This window comes from Mobula birostris, chromosome 24, assembly GCF_030028105.1.
Source record: "Mobula birostris isolate sMobBir1 chromosome 24, sMobBir1.hap1, whole genome shotgun sequence".
In the NCBI taxonomy this organism is placed as follows: domain Eukaryota; kingdom Metazoa; phylum Chordata; class Chondrichthyes; order Myliobatiformes; family Myliobatidae; genus Mobula; species Mobula birostris.
This window is the reverse complement of record NC_092393.1, coordinates 18812438-18820810: the sequence shown is the minus strand read 5'-3', so window position 1 is coordinate 18820810 and position 8373 is coordinate 18812438. Positions and strand designations below refer to the sequence as shown.

At 36.8% G+C, this 8373-nt stretch overlaps 1 long non-coding RNA gene across 4 annotated transcripts in view; it reads left to right on the top strand.

Annotated features, from left to right (window-relative positions):
- The first annotated feature begins 2689 nt into the window (after positions 1–2689).
- Positions 2690–8373, top strand: part of LOC140187237 (uncharacterized) — a 57229-nt gene continuing 51545 nt past the window's right edge. For 3 of the 4 annotated variants that reach the window (XR_011883037.1, XR_011883034.1, XR_011883036.1), the window contains exons 1-3: positions 2690–2738; positions 2943–2980; positions 4577–4749. This is a non-coding gene — a long non-coding RNA (uncharacterized lncRNA). Of the gene's footprint in view, positions 2859–2942; positions 2981–4576; positions 4750–8373 lie in introns of all 4 variants that reach the window. The other variant, XR_011883035.1, reaches the window with a different exon arrangement.

Genomic DNA, 8373 nt, shown 5'->3' with positions numbered 1-8373 from the left:
TGTTAGACTAGAAAAATCTAATAAGGAAGGTGAAATTGCATTGTGAGAGTAACCTAACAAGTAATCACGAAACCAACACCAAGGGCTTCAATGAATATGGAAAAGGGTAGCTAAGGTAGTTTGAGGATTCTAGAGGGTGAGAACGGGGATCTAATGGTCAGTAACAAGAAAATGGCATATAATTTAAGCCATTATTTTACACATTTCTTCACTGTAGATACTTAAAATATTCCAAGAAAACCACATTGGCTTAGTTTCAAAAAGGACAGAGAAACCAACCTAATGGCCCACTTACATTGATTTTAAAGGAAGTGCTGAAGTGACAGAAGAAACATCAGGTATCTTAAGTCTTCCTGAGTTTTGTGAGAGTACCAGTGGAAAATGTGAAGGATGAAGACAAAAGATGGGTCTATGCACTTAATGTCTCAAATTGGGAAGATGCTATAATCTAAATGTCTATAATCACAGAGGAAAATGTTTGTCATTTTTGTAAAGCTTAATGCCTTCAAGCATGGTTTTATGAAATCATGTTTTGCAAATTCATTGGTGCTCCTCAAGACTATAACAAGCAGAGTGTGAGATACAGAAGGATCAAAATGCCCTGTGCATGGAACATGGAAACTTGACATGTAGGTGCAACAAGTAATTATGGAAAGTGGCACATTGGCCCTTGTTTCAAAAGTTTTAATTTAGGAATTAGAGAAGTATCATTACAATTGTACAGAGTGTTGTGAGTCAAACTTAAAATGCTGTGTGTATAGATTTAATCCTCTTATTGAAGTAAGGACATAACAACACTGGAGATGGTCCCAAAATGATTTACAAAGCCAATTTCTGAATGGCAAGGTTATACTTTCAAAAATTGCTAAAAAAGGAAAAGTTTGGCTTGTTTTCTTTGGAGTTTAGACAAGCATAGGATAGTCTTACTGCAGCAGTTAAGATCTTTAAGGGACATTGAAAATAGATTTTGAAATTTATCCACCAGTGAAGAGTTTCAAACGAGGACACAATTACAGGACAAAGGGATAGTCGTTTAAAACGGAGGTGCAATGCAATTCCTTCCTGCAGAGATGGTGGTTCTTTGGAATTTTCTGTCCCAGAGCGTTGAAACACTACATCTTTGGGGATATTTACAAAGTAGATAGATGCCTTTCGTGAAAGGTCATAGAAATGGGCATATCTGGTCTTGGAACAGAAGTGGAGAAGAGGCCTGAGGCATTCAGTCATCATTTTGAATAGTGGGTAAGTATGATGGGCTGAATGGTCTCCTACTGTTTTCTTGTTTGCATTATGTGTGTGCACGTGCCCCTTGGATCTTTCACTGAACATTGGAAATGAATAATTATGGTAATTTTATAATTATAATTATTTTCACTTAAGTGCATGTAATTTCAGGTGCACATTGATATTAGAGTTGTAGTCCTATTCAGGTCCTTGTTTTACAAGAAAGTTAATATCAAGGAAAGCATGATTGTCAATAGAACACTTGGAAATGTGAGTCCTAATTTTAAAGAGAACACTCATTTTGCTTCTTAGAATTTATGCATATCGATGAATAAAACTGCCCAAAGTTCAGTTCGTTTGCGGAAACGTTAATGGGTTTACCAGACAAGTGTTTGCTAGATCTCTGCCTCTGGCTTAACGCCAGAGCTGAAGCAAGGTAAACTTCACAGATTCACATAATCTCAATTCAAACCTGTGTCATGGAAAGTGACAGGAATTTGAAGCCAGAAAGATATTGGAGCAGCTGTTTCTCCCATATTTAGTTCCTACAACATTTTTGCGGTACCCATCCCAATAAATAACCAACCAGGCGTGGAAGTGTGAATTAGGATAAAATACACAAGTTGTTCTCTATTTTAGGAATCACTGGTTGCTGAATGAATGCATTCCTTTAACTGCCCCCCCACCCCCGCCCGCGATCTGCACCTGAATTTTTATTTAATTTAATGATTCTCTCGTTCCCATTTTTTTTATTTTAACAAGGTTGAATATCAATATAGCTTGTGTAATACGCAGTTTTCCCACTCTCTATCGAACAGTTTATCATAATTAAGGATTTGCTGACATTCGGAAACAATCAGACAAAATGAACAGTTTATCTTACAAAAGTTAATTTCCATTAAAGGACTTCATTTTTTTTCGCCACAATCTGTTCTTATTAGAAGAATGAGATAAAATCGGAATACTATTTTTTGGGAGTTCGGCCAAGACTCGTGAAAAACGATAATTTCTGCATTTAGTCGCGATGACATTGGACGGCAGGAATCAAATCTCTTCTTTCCATTACAAAAAGTGAAGTGCATGTATTGTAAATATATTCCATTATCCCGGCTTGCTTTTAGATCTACAGTATTAAATTACTGAGCACTAATATATTATTTGTGGGAATTTTATTTATGCTTCGTTTTAGCGAGAATATTTAAATTAACAATTTTATTTGACAGTGGACTGTAAAAAAGTTGGCGCGCGATTGCTCTGCTTGGTCAGCTCTGGGACCATGTGATGGTATAGTTTAACGGCTCTGAAGTTTCACACAAAACTATTGACACTGCTTCTCTAATTTTATCCTGATGGGAGAAAACAGGAATTAATCTGAGAACCAGAAATGTTCGTGGCACTTTGCAAATGCCAAATACGGACCGGACTTGCTGCGCAGGCAAAATCATTCAGTGTATATAGGTTGCGAGATGAACCATCGGCCGCTTCCAGCGCGCAACCGTCCGGTTCTAATTCTGGTATAAATACGTGATCATTATTTGACTAACTGAGAATTTGTTATTTAGATATTCCACGGCGTTTGTCATGTAGTAGAGTTATTGTGTATCCTTTGTAGATGTATGCTCGATCTGAAACTGGTTCGTAACGTTATTAGCTTATGTCGCATCATTCTTTAATGACATTTCTAATCATTTCTAATCATGACACTTCTTTTATTACAGTTTGTGTAGCAAATCTTTATTCAGCAGAATCGACCAAGGTAAGTGATGTTGAGTGGCCAAATTGGCGTTACGTGAAGAAAAACGAGACATTAATAGATCAGTTAATATTTTGAGTTTGATCGTAAATGTTGATTATGCAGAGTCCGGCGTGAAACGCCGCTGCGTTTCAGTTAAACATTTCCGACTGCTTGTCAGACAGCCTGTTATCACGTGGAGAACGGTCAGAAATGAACTACGCAAACTCCCATGTTAATTTCGGTGATACGTGATCATGGTAGTGTATGATAATTTTGTCTCTGTGCGGAGCCGTTTTCTCTGTGATCGAAGAGCCTTAATAGTGTTCGTGTCAGTATTAGTATAATTTCATTGCCAGGCTGAGACCAGAACAAGACCACCACTTGCTTTTCTGCCTGAGTAGTCTGCAAAACAATGGTATGAACATTGATTTTTCCAAATATAAGGAACCTGCGCCCCCTGTGCTCCTCTCCCTCTTCTGGTTCACCCAGGTTCTCCCCACGCTTCATGCAGTGTCATTCCATCGCATCACCACCCCTCCTCATCCTTTCATTATGCCTCCTTTATTTGGTTCTGAAAGTTCAAAGGTTCATTGTATTATCAAACTCTGTATCAAAATACAACTCTGAGATGTGTCTACTTATCAGATTTCCAAATCTACAGTTTTTTTGTTTTTCCACTTATCTAAAGCAGCCCCTTTCTCTATCACCAGCCTCCACTTCCCCCAACTGCTTCCATCTACCCCCACCTGGCTACACACCAGCTACCCTCTCCCACCTGCCTTATCTGATTTCACCATCACTTTATTTATATTGGTTCCCTCAATACTAATGGAGGGTTTTGATGCTCCTGTCCCTCTGCCTCCACAGATGCTGTTTGATTTCCTGCAGCAATTTGCTTCTTACTCCAGATTGCAGCCTCTATTGGTTCTTGTATCAGAACCAAATTAACATTTAAATTAGTTTCGAGGTTATTCAATTAAAATCTTGTGTTAATAAGGTAGTCTTCTGTTAAACTACTGTGCAACTATGCACATGTTATAGAAATGTGGGTAAACTGATGAGCTGCTACCTGATATTTTGAAATCCCAATGGTTTGCCAGCTGGCTCACCTGCTAATGTCTGCTGTGCTGTTTCCACTATTGAGAGCCCTGGATCTTAATGCTCTTTTTAAACTGTTCAGGATTCTGCACCTCTTTTAATCTCCCTGGGTTCGTAGGGAAATTTATTACAATACACTGCACAATAATTACAAAAACTTATTAAAATGTGTTGCGGTATTAATAGCAGTAATAACTAATAGTTCAGATAATCTGTGAGTCCACCACTCCCGAAGTCCCAAGCATACCGTGTTTTTGGCATTCAAGTTATACCAAATTTTATAACATCAATGAAAATTACAGAGAGTATAGCTGCATGGTTTCAGCACTTTCCATCTGCCAAAAAAAATCAAGGTAGCAATTCACCAAAAAACATCCATTGATTTAGAGTGGTTTCCGACTGTGGATTCTTTTCATTATATGGCCCCCTGCAGGACGTTTCTGAAATGTGCGAATAGGATGAATCCAAGAATGTCACCTAACCTGCTGAGAATTTTCAGCACTTGGTGTTTCATTGCAGATTTCCTGCATATTCAGTTCTTGATTTCCAAGCTGAAGTATGGGCATTCACAGACAATATTTCCAGCCCAGGATACCAGACCAAATTGGTGTGACTCAACATGATTCAACAGTGAAGTAAACATGAAGATGTCATGATTCCCCAGTATATTGATACAATGCGTACCAGAAAAGGTAAGCTTGTCCACTGCATTATAACAGCATGTTGGATTTTATTCCAGCTCTGAAAGTAAGTGGATTCTAGTTATTCAAGCTTTAGAACTGTGAAGTATTCATAAATCATTTCGCTTTTTTCTCATTCCTTTTTGATGATCTAAATCATTATCTTGCCTTTCTTTCCCTTCTTATATTGGTTTGAAATTGGAGTCAGTATTTTAACCACCTTTCTTGGTATATGCTTCAAACTGTTCATTGATGATTCTTGTTGATTAAAGAGATAGACGATTGCTGGACTCACACATTCTGCGCTCGTAGGTTCTAATTATCTTATTTTTTACAGTGGGATTGACTTGTGACACTAACCCAATAGTTATCAAATGCAGATTGTTGAGAAAGTCAGACATTAAGGAGGGCAGACTACAAGCAAAAATCAATCCATTATCAATTTAATATGTTGTCAGCAACCCAGTGAACAATCACAGATTAATTACCTACCCAATTCTCTTACGTATTTTGGGGAGCTATTCCTGATGAAGTGTTGCAATGACAATAAGCAAGAGAAAATCTGCAGATGCTGGAAATCTGAGCAACATACAGAAAATGCTGGAGGAGCTTAGCAGGCCAGGCAGCATCTATGGAAAAAGGACTGTCGAAGGGTTTCGGCTTGAAACGTTGGCTGTACTTTTTCCCATAGATGCTGCCTGTCATGCTGGGTTTCACTACCATTTTGTGTGTGTTGCTGCAGTGACAATAGTTTAGATCAAATCCTTGTCTGTTATCATGGTGGATGCTAATTCCAGTAAGAGGAGGAGAATATTTCTCTAGTTAATATTTTTCACTGAATTAATTATGTTATGAAAAATAATTTGGCCATTATGTCACTTTTTGTACATTATTACTGGGCATAAATGGAACTGTTAGATTTTCTGCCTCTCTGCCCATGCATCACTGCACTCTTCAAGTACTGTACTAACATTTCTAATCAGTTGTAAAGTGTGTGGGATATCCTGCAATCAATGTAGTACCATATCAATGCAAGTTACTCTTTCGTCCTACTTTCTTCATACTAGTGCAGCTCCTTCTTTCCAAAGTCAATCTGTATTCTGTTCTCAGTCTCAGTTTAATTCATATTGACAATGTAATCCAATGAAGTAGAATTATCTGAACAAACAAGTTAAACTCAGAACATTTATTGAAAATGTTCTTTCTATTTGAATAATTAAGTCCTCCCAGAATTTGGAAATAACTAGCTCAATAAAACAGTTTAAAGTTATTTGTGTAAACATTTTTATAACTCGAAAGAATCATCTATTGTTGTTTCTATAAAAATAAAATATCTATAATATACTGAAACAAAGCTCTCATTTTATTACCTGAAAATAGATCATTTTTTCAGGGTTTTTTTCTCAGGTCATGGTTGATGGTCTTTAAGTGCAAAGATGGCAACTAAGACAAATAAAATACAGTCAGCCCAAGTAGAGGTAAAACTAGCAATTACATCAGACATTAAAAATTAAATGAGAATAAAAGGGTATAAGGTAATCAAAAAACCCTTTTGTGCAAAATGATTATTTTTGTCTATTAGATTTTTTAACTTATTGTCAAATCAATATTAAGATTGTTCTAATTTACAACTAAAGAGATCTTCAGAGATTATGTAATAACTTTAATAACATGTCAGCCTTGAGCCAGATAAACAGTAAAAAAGAAATAAAATCTTATATATTCTTCACCAAATGTTTGAATTCCTAATCCAAATGTTCTGAAGCCAAAATTAAGATAAATTCTTGAAATGGGAACAGTGCATAATTTGGTGCTTTGAAGTAGCATTGTGGATGGCAAATGGAATGTGTGCCTTTAGTGTATGAGAATTTGAATGTAAGTGTAAAGAAATATTACTACAATCATATTAATCCCTGGTGAGACCACACCGATATGGTCCACTACTCTTGGCTCTCGTTCTGAGAAGGAATATGCATTTGAGAGTGTGAGTACGTTGAAGGTTCATCGGATTTATTCCTGGGATTCAGAGCTTTGTTCTCTGAATAGAGATTAAGGGGACTGAATCTACACCTACAATGTAGTGCATTGTTCTTGTTTCTCATTCCAAGAAGGAATAAAGTTTTGAGAGAGCAAGTACATTGATGGTTCATCAGATTGATTCCTAGGGCTTAGAGTTTTGTTCTCTGATGTGAAATTAAACTAACTGGGTATAGGATCTCAAAAGAATGAGAGCTGATCTCACTTAAACAAAGACATCCTCACAGGGCTTGACAAGATAGATGCAGAACTGCTGTAGCTCCTGGCTGGAGTATCAAAGTAAGATCAGTCAGTCTGAAAATAAAGACTCAGATAAAGACTGAGATAAGAAATGTCTTTACTAGAAGGCAATGATGGCTCATTTACTGAGTATGCTTAAGACAATATTAATTTTAATATTAATGAAGATATTACAGTGGAGGGACACTGAGGTAAAAGTTCAGCCGTTATCCTGAATTGTCCGTATCTGTTCCTGATTTTCCTGTTGTTCCTCTCCGTGGCCTGAACAAAAGCTGCCAGGAAAAGGTTGGCTTTTTTAATATAAAGTGATTTTAAAAGAGTTTTTGGTGGTGCCAACAGGAGATAAAATGGACCTAAGAGTTTACAGTTGTCATAATCACTCTCCTGGTGCCCTTCCCAACCAGTCCTGTTTCAGGAAGTGTACTTATGGCAATTGCAGGCAAGGTCAGTGACTCTGCACATGGCACCTTCAAATACGAACTATTGATGGGGGCGGGGGGGTGGTAAAAGAGACATCTGCAGCTCAAGGGAAAATAGTTAATTGGGCCAAGAACACAAATTGACCTAGGTATCACAGTTTGGATGAACATATTTTACAGACAAGTTTCCCTTCGAATATTCTGATGGAGGTATAATATAAACAGAAAATAGAAAAGATGGGAAGAAAAACTGAATTAATTCTTCAGGTTGAGGAAATAACTCTTTCTTCTTCCACAGATTTGGCCTGAATTGTTGAGTGCTTTCAGCATTTTCTGTTTGTTTTTAGTTTCCTGCATCTCCATTTTCTTTCTGGTTTTCACTTACTTCTGAAGGTGTGACGAATTCTAATATTCCCATTCTATACTCACCAATATTTATGATTGCAATAAAACTAATTTCTTTTTATGTTTTATCCTTCTATAATTACTGAATCATCCAACAAAGGCAAATTGACAAGAAAAATGATTTTTCAGTGTTGCACTTTTATTTCTTTAGTTATCACTTAATTTATAAAACTACTGTATGTTACAGAGAAATACACATTTTGTGGATTTCTTCTTTGGACCATTTCATCTTGCCTTCTACTCTTCAGCGCTCTAATAGATGAAAAGGAAATGCAAATTGTTGGTTTGATGCAATGAAACAATACAAGTTTTTTAGTTATGTTTACAGTATATGATTATTACAAACAAAAGTATATGTAAATTTTAATTAATTACCACTATAATTAATGATTCCAGGAATGAAATGGTTATCAAATGAGGGATATTTGTACTCACCGGAATTCAGAAGGATTGGGGGGGGGCGGGTGGGAAGATCTCATTGAAACCTTTCGAATGTGGAAAGGCCGAGAGGGAGGAGATGTGGACAGGATGTTTC